Raw genomic sequence first — 19,121 nt, 5'->3', positions numbered from 1 at the left:
CAGAGTGTGGCGTGCTCAGTAGTAGGAGGAGTAGTGTGACCCAATCAATTTGCAACCCCATGGCTGAATACCCATGGTAAAGGAGGCCATAATCTATCATTTCAAGGTTAAATAATTGAAAAAAATGCTAATATGGTGTATGCGTGTGTGTGCGTGAACACTTTGGAAGAATTTCTAGAAACTAGTGAGACTAAGAGAGTAGTAGTAGACCAAGTGTAGAGGAGTAACTCAATATGTGCAAAAAGAGCATGAAAATATTGAACTACATATTAGAGTGTGGTGACAGTGTTGATTATGTAGAGACAAAGACCAAAATAGAATAAAATGAAGATTGGAGTTGTAGTGGGATTATAAGTTGAGTTATATCAAAAGATGAGAGTTGAGGAGAGACTAGATCAGAAGTGAAACATTCATACCTGAAACATTTTGAATGTACTTGAAGGAGGATTTGATTAGGTTAGCAAAGATTCAAATTTAAAATATAAAACAATGATGAGATTGGTGTCTCCTTTAGGTCGGTTATTGTAAATAAGTGGATTGGTGTCTCATTCTAGTTAGTGCTAGTATATTGATATAATAGTAGGTTGGTGCCTACATTCATCTATAAATAAGATTTTTTCCTATGGTTTTATATCATATGGGTTTCCACATAAAAATCTAAGTCTCCTGATATATGTGTGTGCATTTTGACTTATGGTGTTTCTGTATGGTTTATTAGAAATAACTTAAAGATTTTAAATATTGTTAAAAAAACTATATAATAGTAATTCACCCACCCAATCTCAGTATTATTTTTTCTTCAAAAATTGGTATCATAGCAAGGTTTCTTCAGAGACACTCTAGCTCCAAATAGGAATATCTTATAAGAAAATGGATAGCTAAGAAAGTTATTCTTCAAACAAGCCTTTCTTCTGGAAGATCTAGATGAGGACCTATATAACATCTCTTAGCATAGATGTTTTGCAAATTGTTGTAGATGGTTACCAAAATCCATCATGTTATGAAACCAACTCACAAAAAGATATAAAAGAAAGATCAATGCCGTAGAAATCAATCTCTTTGAGGGGGAAACATCCTTTACATTACACAAATGAACAATTCTTGGATGATACAAATGACAAACCTCCTTTCTATATATAGGAGTCTAAGGGGTCACAATATAATCAAAGCCAACATAACAATAATAATATAAGGGCACAATAATAACAATATCGGGCTTCTATGGAGCACAATAATAACAATATGGGGACAATAGGGTCACAACAATAATAATAAGGGCTACAATGACAATAGTAATTGGGGAATCACTAATATTATAGGGATCTAACATGCCCCTCTCCTTCAAAAAGGTGTTGTCCTTAATGCTTGAGTAGTTCTGGATGCTTTTGTATAAACTTCTCATCCTCCCATGTGAAATCTTCAGCGGGTAAGTGCTTCCACTTGACAAGATACTCTGAAATTAATCGATTCCATAGCTGTCAAGTTCTTGTTTCTGTGACTGGTTCAAGTTCCAATATGATTTTTCCTTCCCTGTCAAGTTCTGGCAATATTGTTTGAACTGGGAGCTTGTCACCAATAACCTTCTTTAAGCATGAAACATGGAAAACTAGGTGCACTCAGGAAGCTGCAGGAAGCTCCAATTTGTATGCCATAGTACCAATATTTTGCAACACCTTGTATGGACCATAATACTTTGGTGATAATTTATTATCCTTCTTAGCTTGCTTGAGGGACATTTTTTTATATGGTTGTAGCTGTAGAAATACCTAGTCACCTATATAAAAACTTCTTTCGATGTGATGTTGATCTACCTGTTGTTTCATTTCATTATGTGAAAAAGTTAGGTTATCCATTAAGAGTTGGAGAACTTGTTGTTGATGCTCGATGTGATCTTCCACTGCTTGAACCCTAGAATTTTGTCTTAAATATGATGTGATGTATGGTGGGCGATATACATAAAGCGCTAAAAATGGGGTCATTATTACTGTAGTATGGAAGGAAGTGTTATACCACCATTCAACCAAAGGAAACCATTTGACCCATTGTGTTTGTTTATCAGATACAAAGCAACGAATATATCTGTTGGGCACCAAATTGGCCTATCTTTTCCCTGCATTTCCACTCCTCTTTTCACCCTTTTTGCATTCATTCACATATACTTACTGTGTAACATTATGAGGTAATTCCCCTTCATCATCTCTTGGGATATTTAATTAATGAAGTAGAGTCATGAAGGTTTCTACCTACACAAACCACTAAAACTTGTGATGACTGCAGATTATGGAGCACAGGTGTGGATCGCGCAGCATATTGCAGTAGTTCTACGATTCACATCAGCCGATCGACCACAACGAAGCAGCATAACTGATTGAAGCTGCTCTCAACCCATTTTTGACCATTCATGTTCTTGCTCTCTCGTTGCTAGTGCTGTGATACAACTGATGTATATCTTTGGGCGTATAGTTGTTAGGTTTTGGGGAGAATTATTCTCCTTTGTATTGTATAAAAGATGGGTCATTCCTGTATCAAGGAGACCCCTGTATGGTATTGTAAAAGACATTATTCAGATTAATAAGATATAAACCCTTTTGTTGATCTATCGCTAACTGTGAGTAACAAAACCCTGATTAGAGAGTTGGGCCCACTCTTCTGATCAGGTGCTGCATGTTTCCTTGTGTTGTGTGTATTTTATATTGTTGTGTTTATTTCTTGTCATTGTTATAGATCTCTTAGATAATTGTGAATACCTTTTTACATTCTGCAGTTGAGTTTTAATTCTATTTAAGCAATGTTTTGATTGTTAATCATGAACCCTTGGTTGAGGGCAGATCGTAACCTTGCTCCTGCATATACCTTGTGTGTTGCCTTGAAAAGAATACGCACCCGGATTGATACATTAATGTAGGAAAGGAGTGGATAATTTGTTCATACCTAGACACCAACATTTTGGCGCCATTGCCAGGGAGGCTAACGAGGTGCAAGACACGATCTGTGTTAACCAGAGGGTCAATCCCTCATCTTGGGGAGAGAACAAGCTTTCTCACTCTGCTCCAAGTCCTGAGTGTAGGTATTTTGTTTATTTTGAGCTTTTATTGTTATTTTGTTTTAGTAGGGCTGATCTCTTTCCTTGGGGAGGGAGGAGTCCTTTGACACCCTACTCTAGGCTCTGAGCTTAGATTTTTCCTTGGCATTTTTGTTTTGATTTCGAGAAACCCAATCTCTTGCCCTGGGGAGGGAGAGTTCCTCTGACTCCCTACTTCAGGTCTTGAAGTGTTAAGGTTTTCTCGTGTGTGTGTTATTTCTTGATTGGGGGTCTTGTTCTAGGGAGGGAGGAGTCTTTTGATGCCATGCTCCAGGTCCTGAACCCTAGGATTCTATGTTCTTTTTTTTTCTTTCGTCAACTGCCCTCCCTTCAATGTGATCTCTTGTCCTGGGGAGGGAATGATCTTTTGACACCCTACTCCAGGCCTTGAGCATTGTGGTTTGATTTTTGTCACCACACCAACTTGTATGAACAGAGAGCTAAATAAAATGGGCACAGGGAGAGCCCTAAAGAAGGGAAGACATGATTTGGGAAGGAACACCTACATCCAACAAATCATTCCAAAAGCTGAGTCAGAGGCATCTCCCCATGCAGCCATGAGGCCAGGTGCATGAACAAAATTGAAGGGACAATCTGTAGATCAACCAGTGTTGTTCACAACATCCCATGTCGGTTCAATACAATAGACCCTTCCAGTAGCTGGATAGACAAGCAACAGTATGCCTGCTAAAGGAATCCCGTTGCTTGTAATAGAAGAAGAAGAAGTTACAAGTAAAGCATCCAGAGGAACTGTCCATCCTAGTAGGGAAGAACGAATTTCAGAGAGGAGATCTAAAGGGTCCAGCCACGGTGATAGGGAGGAAGAGATTGTAGAAACATTTCTATCACCAAAGGATAGAGGAATCACTATTAAGGCAACTCGAACCATTGTGATAAAATCCCTTCCCGCGAAGGCAGCTGAAATCCCTAGTGAGTATTGGAAGATATTCATGGGACCTACAACCTCTACTATTGACTTCTCAATTGGGGATTTGGGGACTGGTTGTTTCCGGCAAAACTAGTGTCCATTGAGAGTTGTTAGTCCCACTAAGACGGGTAGCTATCTTAGAAAAAAACAATTCAAAGTAACTTGTGTCTTCCTTTATGAGAGATTGATGAGAGAGAAGCAAAGAGTACCAACCTCAGTCTTTTGTTTGGCTCCTTGCTTGTTTCCTCTCTCCTTTGATAAATCTTTACCACTCCTTTCTCACTTGTCTTGCTTCAAATAACACCTGTAGAGTCAAAGCAACAAAATAGCATCAAAGCATAGAGATCTATAACCATAAACAATGTAGAATCAGATGTACATTAACCATACAAATGCATACATAAATAAAAGATTCAGAAATATACAAGTATATGGAGGAAAAGTCAAATAGCTTTATTGATAGACGTAGTAGAAGAGAGGATTACAACCCAGCTGTCTGATCCAGCATCATCCTCCCAACATGAAAGCCCTCTTCACCTCATGAAAATAAAGATCACCCAACAATACAATGTCTCAAAGAGAAACCAACAACACTTCCTTACAAATTACAAAATTCCAGCCTTTGGATCTCTAGGATGAGGGATACATATATAGATGTTTGAAGGGGAGTGAGTTAGCTTCTGGGATTTTGATTAGTGTCATTTCACTAATAGTCCTTGGTTCCACTTGGAGATTTCATGATCTCTTACTCAACCCTAGGCAAATTCAGAGAGGCAAGTGTCATATGAGCAGTTTCTAGAAGATTCTTTGAGTTTCCACCTAGCAAACTGCCTCTGCCATTTGTCTGCTCTCACTCATCACACCCTACAGAAGGGATTTTCACTATGCATCACACCCTTTGTGCGTAGCAGGTGAGATGCATCGCACCCTCAGCATGGAGAAGTCTGTATGGTCCAATTTTGACCAGTTCTGAGCAGTTTTTCAGGGAGAACTTATGGGAAATGATGTAATCAATTGACCTTGATCTTTTAGGGTATGAAACAACACTTTTAGGGGTTTGAGAGCCCTTGGTTTATTGATATATACGATTGGGGTTGTAGTGCCCAAATATGTCTATAATAGGTGCTCCCTAAAGCATCAGGTCGTAAATCTTCTGATGTGGGGTGAAATGCTTTATCATGAGGATCCGAGGTTTTTCAAACTATAAGGTGACCTGTAATAAGATACAATACAATACATTATCTTCATAATATTTTCATGATCTAGCTGAGGTGGGCATTCCCATGCTCAGATTTATAAATTCATTTTCATGTACATAGGATAGACAATCGTCTATGTGGCAGATTGATGATTCTGGTAGAGCCATCATCCCTTAGCTTGGATGATTATCTGTGCAGCTATGATATACATTTGATGTCTTTATTTTCCTGAATATATCACATCCCAAATGGATGAAACTAGATCCGAGGTCTTAAAACTCGTTCAATCTTCGCCCGAAGTACAAGTCGGTCCATGTGAAAAGATGTTCTGATGTCGAACATGGAAAGACATCACTTGATTACCAGCCAATGATGTAAGCTGTTAACAAGGGCGAGAGAAATCACCGATAATGATGATGACCCTCAAGGTACTGCAGTACAATTCATGTGGTGTGAATACATGAGTCGATGTCAAACACCACGCAAAATCGTTCCGTCGAAGGGCATTGATGTAAACCTGTCACTGGAAGTGAGAAACTTGCCATTGAGGCATGCAAGCTTCAAAGTATTGAAAGGGTTGTTCCTAAGTAAACTTCTTGGATAATCAACTGATGTCAACAAGAAGTGACCCATCATAGGAGGGCCTTAATGAATCCCCCATCTATGACATGGAACGGAGCAAATGATTTTGTGGAGGTGAAAATGATCTGATGATACAAGGTGCAGGGTGGTGGTCATGAAAGAATGGAGCGTTAAGGTATTGTAGCAGATAAGGCATTAGCTGGGTTGGTGAATTCTTTGAGTGACTTCTCTTGAACATATCGGCGACACTGGAATGGATTGGTACGGAGGACCAATGGTGATATGACTGGTGAACGGAATAACCCAACCTGACTCAATCATGGTGATGGAATGAAAGTGTCATGTTCAAGAGAAACCTCCTACCAATGAAGTTCTTCAAGTTTTCTTCCCTTTTTCCCCAGTCATTGCTGACCAATACCTCTTTATTTTTGTCAAGCTTGAGGAGGATAACATATGCTTGTTCTATAATTTGCCCTTCGGGCAAACCTGTCGCTATGTTTTAACGAGCCTAGAGACAGTGAAACTCGCTCTTGTCTACATGGACAAGTTTGTCGCTATTGTTTTAACGAGTTTAATGACAAAGATAACTCGATCCTTTTCAGTTTTAGAGAGTCTAAAAAGAGACGGAAAGGAAACTCCAATAGTCCTTTTTCATAGTATAATCCCTTAAGTCCGAAAAGGTATAAAATAATACGAAATAGATGAATTTTCGATAGTTTTAACGAGCCGAACAAGACAAGTGCTCGATATTTTTGTGTAATGATCCCTCAAGTCCAAAAACATTAAAATATAGAGGAGGGATGGCACTTCCAATCACTTTAACAAGCCGGAGAGGCCAATTTCTCAGCAACCTTTTTATATTTTACGAGTCTAAAAAGAGCTTAAAAGAGACTTGTTTCTGAGGAATGAGTGATGTTTTCAGGTAGCAGCTGGTTCCAGGTAAGTTTTGGAAATTTTCAATCACGACAGTGTAAAGAAGGTGGCTAATAGAATCACTCGTCGCAGTTGTTCCTCAAAAGGGTAAACAATCAAGTGGAGGCGTATAATCGACTAAAAAAGAGTGGAGGTGATGGTAAGAACACGACCAAGGTTCAAAAGCTGATAGCTATGCAATCATGAATGTTATGTACCGAAGGTGGGTTCATTTTTAATGAGCTTGAACTCTGGGGGAACATATGCTCATTGCTACGTTTATTTTTTAATGAGCTTGAACTTTGCATAAACTTGCTCGTGCCAATTGTATAATAAGGATGTCTCTCGTTAGTAGGTTCATTTTTTAAGGAGCTTGCCCTATGTGCAACTTTGCTCCAAGCCTTTTGTATGCAAGCTAGGAATGACCAACTACTGTCCTAAGGGTTAATGAACTACTAAGGTTAGGTAGGATAGTTTCTCGGTGGGAAACATCTCCTTTACTTTGCCGTTTCTTTTGGTCCCAGCAAAGGTGAATGGTGGGTCAGACCAATCACCTAACTTAAGCAGTTGAAGTTAGTAAAAAACTACGAGGTTAGAGTTACATTGGTCGCTTTTCACTTGTGTAGAAAAGGTTTGCATGCCCCCAAGTATAAATAGAAGTAGAGTTTCTAGGTTACCATATGGAAGTTCTTGCATCAAAGAAAGATTGTTTTGTCTATGGAGCAAACAAAACACTTCCTCAGCTCTATCCATAAAAATAGACCAAGGTGAATGGTGGGAGATTCCAATCACATAACCTTTGATGAGGGAATCCTTTTCCAGTCTAATCCCATTTTCCTAAACGGACGGGTGTGTTAGACTAGTCATATATCCTACGCGGAAACCTACCTTATATTTGGGGTTTTCCTGCCGAAGCAGACCAGGGTGCATGCCCCCTGGGTTTAGTCACATTCACTGAATCACTCGCGCTCATCAGGTGGACGGACTGGAGGTTGATGAGACATTCCTTGTGCAAAAGGACCATTTAGGGATGGCATTTGACTAGTAGCCGTGTTTGAACCAGGGAATGAAAGCTGGTCTACGAGCTAGACCATTCTGCCTTCATACGGGAAACACATCACTCGAAAGAGTGAGGAAACAATAGCTCCCATGCTCTAATGTAGTTGCTTCCAAGGAGTAGATTGTAATATAGAGGCCCTTAGACTACCATCACATTTAGATGAACAATTTTCCTTCTCAAAGTTATAGGCAAATTTGGAAGGATCCCTAACGGTTGACTGGTTCCTTTGTTGAAGCTTGACAGATTTCGAATCTCAGGCAAAAGCGATGGCGAACCAAGCGCTTTCCAAGCAGTTGAGGAAAGGATACTCACAGAAGCCCCTTAATCTATGATAGTACTAGCCATGATCATTCTATAAGCTTGTACTATGATTCAGAATGGTACATTAGAGGGTACGCAGGGTCTCCCTAGTAGATTCCAATAAAAGGAAATGACTAGATTGCTTGGAGGAGGGACTGAATAAACGGATGGATGAATCTCTGACGAACTTCCTTCCTGAAGTAAAGGAACGGGTAGATTACCCCCATGTTCATCAGATTCTATGTTAATAAAAAGAATTTGAACAGTGTCGTTCTCATTCTCTTTGGTGACTGTATCATCTAAAAGTGGACCTTCTGAAGACAAGACTAGGTCGACTGTCGTCTCGACCTGTTGACTTTGGTCCGGTGTGGACTCAGAGGGTTTATCTTCAATGATAGGTGCTTCGATCGACAACAAAGGTGTGCCAGTCATATTTTCAACTAGCGATGGACTCGGCAAGAGCTTCTTGTATCCAGGAGGAAGTCACTGCGGTGAAGCAGGACGGTTATCCAAGACTCTTTTAGCTTCGTCCAGGAAAGGACAAAGGTGGAGGGCATGATCATCTTCACACAATCTACAAGGAAATTTAGATCTTCCTTTCTGTCCATTGACTTCGTCTTCACTAGTTGATGGTGTGCTCTCAACATGTTCGTTAGAGGTTGAAGACATCGGATTATGCAAGCGGGGAGACCAGTCTCTTAATATCTGCGGGATGCAAGGACAATCTTGATGATAGTGGTCTCCCTTGCAAATGACACATGGAGATTTAGGTTTGGAAGGTGTAGTGTGTGGATTTTTTCTAGACGATTCATGGTTGCCCCCTTTCAGCGTTGGCTTCTTCTTCTTCTTCTCAGTTGCTTGGTTTTTAGTGTTACTAGTTTCACCAAGCAAAAAGGAAGAAGGAGAGGGAGAAACAAATGGAGTAGAAGGTGGGGGAGAAACTTTAGTATCATCTAGTTGCTGATTTGATTGCTAATTAATTACGGTGTTTTGAATGACAGAGGTCGAGAAAAGCCATACTGGCAGGCCAATTGTGAGTCCTAAAAGGGACAATGTAGCCATGTGTGGAGTACCAACATCTCCCCAAGAAGAGAAAGGACTAGGATTCCCCCCAAGGGGAAATCCTTGATTGGTGGACTCCATTTTCTCAACCTAATACCAATGAGGGAATAGTGATGTTATTTCGATTTAAATGAATTTTATGACACTTTGACACAACTTTGCTTTTTCAATTTTTAAGAGTTGAGAAAAAGCTAAAGATGACTCTAGTCACCTTCGATTTTTAATGAGCCTGAAGTGACAAGTGCTCAGATGGACCTTTTCTTTTAAGGAGTATGAAAAAGAATGAAAGTGACTACTCTGGAAATCTAGACAGATGGATTACCAAACCAATCGCAAAACTGCAGAATACTTTTTACGTACGACAGTCAATCTTCCCGAATGTTGTGTTCAGTGCATTGCGATTGATAGGGTTGAAAACACGGCTTCCTAAGGATAAAGGATATCAGCCTATTGCGGCCTCCCAATATATACTCGACGGTATGTGGGAGCACAAGTTTGTACTGGCACTTGTCGTATCAAAGAGGAGTAATCACCCAACCTACGATGAAAATGATAGTTACCAGGCTTTATGACACCTGAATATGTCTCTAGCCTAGACTTCTAGATGTTGTGCGTTAGGTTCCAAAGCATTTTTATGTTCATTGAGATTTATTTTATAGTTGATATTTATTAAGAAGTTTTCCTTAAGGTTCACCACGTGATGTAGATATACAATTCCTAAACATGCAATCTAAGATGATAAATAGTCATTTAATTTCTTTTAGCAATGAAAATCCTAACTACTAAGGAAAGAGAAATAAAATTCTTTCAACATAGAGCAGAGAGCACACACTAGATGCACTTTTCCTAAATCAATTTCCACATGCAGTCTAAATGCAAATGCACATGCATGTATTTGTTTTTCAGTTTCCTTAATGTGAGAATGATAAAAAGAAAACTAAGTACAAATCTGAACTATCTTTCCTCAAAGCGACACTTTAGCAATTTCTGTTAAAAACGAAAGGAAGACTAAGACGACACTTTCAATTTTGACTTGAAAATTGCTTTCAACACTTCAAAGAATTGATGATTCAAATAAAATACAATAGCAAAAGTGTAATCGACTATCTAAAAGAGGAATACTTTACGACACTCTTTTTCTTGACTGAAAACGATAGTTGCAACACTTTCGAATCAAAAGATGACAGTTCGATTAAGCTACTATTTGCAAAGGAGAACTGTAAATGATGAAAAATACATTAAAAACATTCACAATTATTTATCAATGGAGGATGAATAATGCAAAGGAAGAAGGTTTCAACAGTGATATACTGATCATAGACAGCAAAACTACTAAATAACGCTGAAGACAATGAAGAAAAAACCAAAATCTGGAGGCAGAAATAGTCTCACTGAATCATCGCATCTGAAACATAGGGAAACAGGGATGCATCTCACCTGCAACACATAGGAGGTGCGATGCATCCAGGTTGCCAGTGAGAGATATTGCGATGGTCCAGGGATGAGACTGAGCTTGGTTTTCACTCATAGTTTGCAGCTAAGTTCAGGGATTTAGGCTGAGCTTTTGATAGGCAGTAAACACAAAGTATAGGGGTTGATATAATAAGGTTATTGAGCTACCACTAGGGCACTTAGGATGTTTGCAAGTCAGATGTTCAGTTCATAAACCAACCCGGGGATTGTCTGAAGCAGCGTTGATCTACTTTGCAGTTGCATAGAAAAAGAAGTTCGAAGGCTAGCTAGCATAAATTCAGGCTCTATTTGTAGTTTATAAAGCAAACAACAGTAACAAAACAAAAAAACTATTCATTCCCCAACAGATTCGCCATTTTGTTTCCGGGAAAACTAGTGTCCATTCAGAGCTGCTAGTCCCACTAAGATAGGTAGCTATCTTAGAAACAAACAATTGAAAGTAACTTGTGTCTTCCTTTATGAGAGATAGATGAGAGAGAAGTAGAGAGTACCAACCTCAGTCTTTCATTTGGCTCCTTTCTTGTTTCCTCTCTCCTTTGATAAAGCTTTGTCACTCCTTTCTCACTTGTCTCGCTTCAAAGAACACCTATAGAGTCAAAGAAGCAAAATACCATCAAAGCATAGAGATCTATAACCATAAAGAATGTAGAATCATATGTACATTAACCATACAAATGCATACATAAATACAAGATTCAAAAATATACAAGTATATGGAGGAAAACTCAAATAACTTTATTAATAGACGTAGTAGAAGAGAGGATTACGACCCAACTATCTGATCCAGCATCATCCTCCCAGCACGAAAGCCCTCTTCACCTCATGAAAAGCAAGATCACCCAACAATACAATGTCTCAAAGAGAAACCAACAACACTTCCTTACAAATTACAAAATTCCAGCCTTTGGATCTCTAGGATGAGGGATCCATATACAGATGTTTGCAGGGGAGTGAGTTAGCTTCTGGGATTTTGATTGGTGTCATTTCACTGATAGTCCTTAGTTCCACTTGGATATTTCATGATCTCTTACTCATCCCTGGGCGAATTCAGAGAGGCAATTGTCATATGAGCAGTTTCTAGAATATTCTTTGAGTTTCCACCTAGCAAACTGCCTCTGCCATTTGTCTACTCTCACTCATCGCACCCTACAAAAGGGTTTTTTAGTATGCATCACACCCTTTGTGTGTAGCAAGTGAGATGCATCGCACCCTCAGCATGGAGCATTATGTATGGTCCAATTTTGACCAGTTTTGAGCAGTTTTTCAGGGAGAACTTCTGGGAAATGATGTAATCAGTTGACCTTGATCTTTTAGGGTATTAAACAACACTTTTAGTGGTTTGAAAGCCCTTGGTTTATTGACATATGCAATTGGGGTTGCAGTGCCCAAATATGTCTATAACATTGGTGCACCAACAAAGCCCATCCATTTAACAACTTTACCCAGTTTCCATGGGATTACTTCAGAAGACCCTGACACGTTTTTGATTGAATTTGATATTGTGTGTCGAGGGTATGATTACATAAAAAATGCTCAGAAAATGAGAATCTTCCCTACTACGCTAAAAGGGACAGTCCTGTGGTGGTTTATGTGTCTTGGCAGAAGGTCTATCACAACATGGGAAGTAATGAGAACTGCTTTCTTGGAGAAATACCAAGAGTACTATAAATCATGAGATATTAAAGAAGAGTTTTTTAAATTTATACAGAAAGAGGACGAAAATATGGAAGACTGTGTGGAACACTTTAAATACACATTGCAGAGGTCAGGTCACTCTGACCTGGATAAAGACATTTTGAAAATTATCCTTCTCCGGGCCTTCCAAGAAGACTCTTTGGAATTTTTGAATATAGTCGGAAAGGGAGATATATCAAAGGAGGACTTTGATACCATTTGTGAGTTGTGTATTCAGTGCTCAAGAGGAGTTGCAAGAAATAAACAAGGGATTCAATCAACAAAGGTATCTGGCGGAGGTGTTACAAAAGTAGAAATTGGGAACCTGCTGGACAGCCTGAGGACTGATATCCTGAGTACCTTGTCTGAACAGATAGACACACTACAGGTAAAACAGAAATAGCTAGAATTGGAAAGAACTATGGCCATATTTTGCCCCACATGTAGAAAGAAACATCCACAGAGGGAATGTCCGTTGAACTCTATAGAGGAGTGTGTAATATGTGAACTAAAGCATGCAACAAGTTCATGCCCATCTTTGCCAGGGCTAAAAGTGGTTTTTCAAGGGATAGGAGAAGATATGGAGCAGTTGTACTTTATGGGACCTAAAAAGCCATGGTAACCTCGGCCGTCAATGGGAAATCAAGGTATGTTTCCAGATCCATCTCAATATTTTAGCAATTTCAATATGGGTCCCTAGACTATGCCTTATCCACCCGTATGGCCCCAATACCAATTTCCACCTTGGCAGTAGTGGGCTCCTCAAGCTAGTTCAAGCTCCTTGTGGGCTCCAAACTAGCGAGGACCTTCCTCTCTTGGTTGGTTTTCCCAGTAAATTCCACAATAGAAACTTCAGTTGCCCTCTAACGTGCCCCCTGGCAATCAGCCTATTCATCCTCAACTCCCTATCCAACCCAATCTGAATCCTAACAATAAAGGGGTTCAACAAGTTGACACCCTCAACCTACCTTCATATAACATCTTCACTGCAGAATTCTATGAGATGCATTTATGATCTGGGTGACTCGTAGGCACTCAGCCCTCACCAGTTATCATTGAGCATATTGACAGTGAGGAGAAGGAACTAGAAATGGTCGAGGAGGAACCAAACCGAGTTAACAAAAAGCAACCGTTAGCTACTCAGAAACACCAAGCTGAACCACCCTATCAAGAAAGTTTGGTTGTGAGTAAACCAACCCCTCAAAATGAGTTTGACTTGTTAGGGGAGCTACAGAATTTATTTGTCAAGATTCCCCTGCTGCAAGCCATGAAGGTCATACCTATATATGCGAAGACTCTTAGGGCATATTGTGCTATGAAGCCTAAAAAGAAATCAAGAGATCCGCTCACCATTCATGTAATGGGGAAACTATCAGATTTCATGATGGGAAGGTCCATGCCTGTAAAGTATGGGGAACCCAGGAAACCAATTTTGACCGTGCACATTAATGGGGTAGAAATTCCAAATGTACTGGTAGATTTGGGCACTGCCATAAATGTCATCACTGCTGAAACCATGGATGCATTAGGACTTCATAACTTAAAGCATACACCTACAGTGTTAGAACTAGCAGATTGATCTACAGTAAAACCAGTAGGGAAATTAGAAGATATCACGATTTCAGTGGATTCATGGCACTACGCTGTGGACTTCCTAGTACTCCAAACACAATCTCCAGCTGGAGGCCATCCCTTGATTCTGGGAAGACCGTGGTTGGCAACCGCAGATGCTTATATTGGGTGTCGGTCTGGGCATATGATCATCTCAAATGGACAAAACACTAAGAATCTAGTGTTATATCCTCCCACAGAACCCAACCCATCAGCAAAATCAGCAGGCCACAAGAAATTTGTACACAAGAAAGAGTCTGAATCAGAAAATGAGGAGTTAAGACCAGTTCTCACTATTGGGCAGACCCTCCAGTTGAAAGATGAAATAGAAGATGACACAATTACTACCTTTATCAATGATCCCTGTTCTGTTTCAAATTTGAATCAACAAATCCTAGAGTCCCTCTTGAGATGTGAGACTCAGGAAAGTATTGGAGTAGCAGATGGATTCGAGGAGCTACCTACAGCTACGCCCCATGACAGTGTTTCCATGGAAATAGAACTGGGAAAAACCCTAAATATTAATCCAGAGCTGTCGGATTCTCAGAAAAACAACTCCTGCATGTTCTTCGGAAACACAAAGAAGCCTTCGCCAGGACTACTCAGATATGAAAGGAATTCTGTTAGGGTCCAACCCTAACCCTGTTATTTTTGTAACAGGGTCGAGTCATAGTTATAGTTAGTTAAAGAGTCAATAAATCCCATGTTAATAATTGTAAGTGGTTGACCCGCATTTAAAGAAGGGACCACAGTTAGTTACAAATGGGCCATGGTATTAGATAGATGGTATTAATAAGAACCATGGTACTGACCCATGGTATTACATGTATGAATCCTATACAAAGGATAGAGACTCCCCTTGAGGAGCGTCATGTCTTATTTTGTAATTGAGCCCAACTCTATTGGAGATTTCTCCCTCGAAGAGGAAAGTGAACGTTGCTTTCCTTTCTGAATAATAAAATACATGCTATTATTTCTTATTGTTCTATGTTATGGGTATATTTCTTCACATATTTGGTATTTTGGTATCTTCTCGTAGGTCAAGAGCATAAAAAAATTCCTGCTAATCTGTGCACTCATCACATATACATTAAGGAGGATTGTCATCTTGTAAGGCAACCCCAAAGAAGAATGAACCCTGCCCTGAAAAACATTGTTAAGGAAGACCTACAAAAGCTGCTGGACATGGGATTTATCTACCCCATTTTAGATAGCCAATGGGTTTCCCCATTGGTAATGGTCCCTAAGAAAAATGGTAAATGGCGAATATGCAGGGAATATAGAGAATTAAACAAGGCAACTCAGAAAGACCATTTTTCATTACCATTCATTGACCAAGTATTGGATACATTAGCGGGGAAGAATTTTTTTCCTTCCTGGATGGATTTAGTGGGTACAACTAGATCCAGATAGCTCTTGAATATTAAGATAAGACCACATTTACATGCCCCTGGGGAACATTTGCATATAGAGTCCTCCCATTTGGTCTCTGTAATGCACCTGCAATGTTTCAAAGGGAAATTTTGGGATTTTCTCTGATCTGATGGATGATAGTGTTGAAATATACATGGATGATTTCACGGCATATGGAAATTCATTCAAAGAAGCATTTGGGAAGCTAGAAAAATTTCTTGAAAGATGTAAGCATGCGCATGTCTCCTTAAGTATGGAAAAATGCCATATGATGATGAATGAAGGAATAGCCCTGGGACACTTTCTTTCGGCTGCAGGAATCTTGATGGATCCAGCCAAGATAAAGGTAATACAACATTTTCCAATACCCAAAACACCCACTCAGGTACGTAGCTTTATCGGTTGTGCTGGTTATTATAGGCGTTTTATAGAAAATTTTGCTAAAACAACACATTTTCTTTTTCAATTATTGACAAAAGATGCAGACTTTGTGTGGACAAATGATTGTGATGCAGGCTTTGTGAAGATAAAGGAACTAGTCTGTAGTGCTCCGATCCTTAGAGGACCAGACTGGGCTGTTAGAGCCTAGATTTGCCTCAGGCTGAAAAGGCAAGGTTCTAGGTCCACATCAAACCACGCTCAGCCTCGTAGCTAGCCCTACGAGGACAGGAGAGGGCTCTCTCCGGGCCAATCTCAGCGAAAGATAATAAATGGGGCTTGAGATGACTGATTTAGCAACTGATCTTAGGCTAGGTATGAAGTGCAAAGTTATGATTTGAGTTTTCTGGGGGTTTTGTTGGAAAAAGGGACAGGAAAATTTTGGGTCCGGGGATGAGGCCAGATTTTTGCAGAGGTCAGGTAGGGGCGAGGTAGGCAGTAGTTTTGATGCTTCGGATTTGAATGAATGGGTGGATCAGACAGGTGAGGGACTAAGGAGGGTAATAAGGTCTCAAGAGTCCTCCTGAAATAGATGAAAACATGAAGAACTAAACAAAATATCTAGGCAGAGCATAGCAGTCCATGAATTCTACCTTAATCACTCTTTTGTTTAATTGCAGAAGACAAGAGAAGGGAAAATGATACATAGTAACATCAATGAACTTAAAAATACATAGAGAAACACACCATCAAAACATAAAGCCACATGGATCCCAACAAGTGCTGCAAAACCCTAGCCCTTCCTTTGCTAAAATTGCAGAAATAAAATGTACAATAGAGTGCCAAGCAATCCCAAGTATCCAACCCTGAAAATGACTGAGAAATTACATAATATAGACAAGCCTAACTCCTTCCCATGCCTCTAGGGGTCGAGCTCATCATTCTAGGAGCTGTTTGAACCAATTCTAAACAAGGAACAAAAATCTAGGTAGTCAAACAACTTACCCCTATATGCTAGGAAACTGATTCATTCATTTAATTTTCACCTTTTAGTGAATGAACCTTCTAGAACAAGTAAAAAATGTGACAATATTATATCATGGTTATCAAATTACATCATTAAAGATCAAGAGTAACATCAAAAATCAAAACTGGTCAAAACTGGGTGAATTTCTGAGCTGAACAGTGAAAAATGGGAAAAAATCCTCTATGCGCCGTGCCTTATTCTCTATGCATCACTCCACTTTGGAGCTATGTTTGAGGCACTTCCTAAGGTCCAAATTGAGCCCAAGATAGCTTTTTGGAAAGACCTGCCTGTCTACTTTCCAACCCAAGTGAAATTTCGAAATTTGGATGTCATTTTCCCCTCCAAAACTTTAATCTCCCAAGACTGCTTTCTGTGTGTCAAAATAGGGGTAGTGAGGTCAATTTTTGAGTGTTTTTGGCCTCTTGAGGGCTCATAACCTGCCCAAATTTCTTGGCCATGCACTAGAAACCATGATTTTTCGTGCCAAATCCAGAAATGCAATTTTTTTGTAATTTGGAGCTCCCTAGCAAAAGCGCGCGCCACGTGGCGCGACGCATAGGGAGGAAAACCCTGTTTTTTAGTGCAAAAAATTTCAAAATGTCAAAAATTGCTCCAAATTTCTTGAAATTTGGGTTGGACCTTCTCCATTAAGTGTCATGCTGGGCTAAATAGGGTTTGGCCAATATCCAAAGACGATCATGCTCCTTTTGCCTCTTTTGCTTCCTTATTGCCTTCTTTAATTTTGCCTTTAGATTCCTTATTCGTGCCTTGCAAACCTTGTTCCGCGCCATGTAGTGGAAAGCCATGTGTCTCAGCAATGCCTTATCTCTATCGGCCTTGTCCAGAAGTTTCTCCAAGTGGATGTTGACTCTCTCGAGCCAAGACTCCCAATGCTTGCTAATGTGTGAGGTTTCTTGATGAGATTTATGGTGATTTTAGTTTTCTGCCACCAAGGGTAAGAATGTATGAGGGACTGTGGAGAGTGTTGAGATTGCAACAAGATGATGGAGATTAGTGAAAAGAGTTGCCTTCAATAAGTGGGCACGCAGGAAAATTATGGCGCAAGTTCTATTTTTTATCACAGTGTGGATGATCACAGTGTGGGTGATCACAGTGTGAGTGATCACAATGTGGGTGACCAAAGTGTGGGTGATCAAAGTCTATTTTAGACTGGCTGTCAAAAATAGAAAAGTCAAATATTATTGTCTCATAATAATATTTGGACTATAAACTTGATCTTATTCTCTTGGAGCACTTCATTTTGAGCTACAAATGTGGCCCATGCAGCTGTCAGAAGGAAGTACGCTTTTCTTATGAGTCAGTTGAGTTGGTGCATGCATGACTTCAGTTAGAACTCAATCAGTTGAGTTTGGTGGAGTTGATTGTGGAGTTGATGGAGTTGTGTTCAGTTTGACTTGGTTAAACTAGTTGTAGTTAGTCTAACTGCAGATAGACTAATGATGAGTTGTTAAACTAATTATTAACTCATAATACAACTATAGAATACATCAGTTAACTCAGTTGCATGTCAGTGCATGTTCAGTTCAACAGGGACAAGTGTTAGAGAATCAGATTGCTATCAGTTGTGACTATAGTTGTGCATCAGATCTTGCACAATCAAGGGATTGAGTATGCCAATGAGTTTTCTCACGTATTTGCCCAGTTTTTAGCTTCTGCTCACGTCTTACACCTTGTGAGTGATTCTTTGGAGGTGAAAAACGAGTTTGGTAGACAATTCTCATTCATTCTTGAGCAGGTATTGAGCAGTGGAGGCAGGCAAGCAGTGGAATAGATTTGGAGATCAGATCTTAGTTGTATTGTGTGTAACAGGTGGAGCTCGTACTGGATTGCTTGTGATAAGCATTGTACTTTGTAATTTTACATGGTCTCAATCATTAATATACAGATAGTGTGGGGTTTTTAGCGAGATGCTTTCCCCGGGTTACATACTGTGTTAATGTGTGAATGCTCTTGATGTTTTATTGTTATTGATGCTGCTATATTGATGATGAACGTAGAGGAGCTTATGTATTGTGTATGTATTCCGCAATAGTACATGATCAGGATAATCTCTGTTGAATATGTGTTAAATTATTCAAAATTTCTACATGGTATCAGAGCTGCTTGATTTGTAGAAGAGAATTTTACAGGATATCAAGTGAGGATTGATCATCAGATCTACTATTCAGGAAGTGTTTACATTCTATTTCTTCAGGCAGAGTCTGTAATCAGGCCAGGTAGCCTCTAGATTCATCCTTCTTTTGGAAGGTGAAATATCCGGTAAAAGCCCATACAGTCAATCTCTGTACGAGAAATATTTTGTTCTCACGAATCTTAGATCGGAAGCGGTGGAGTTGGTAGCTGGTGGAATTCGAATTTGCAGCAGTGTTGTTGAAATGTCTTTCAACGGATTGCGAATG

This window comes from Pinus tabuliformis, chromosome X (assembly GCF_031772625.1).
Source record: "Pinus tabuliformis cultivar Carrire ecotype Pingquan chromosome X, CPIR1, whole genome shotgun sequence".
NCBI lineage: Eukaryota > Viridiplantae > Streptophyta > Pinopsida > Pinales > Pinaceae > Pinus > Pinus tabuliformis.
Note: the sequence above shows the minus strand (reverse complement) of the source record.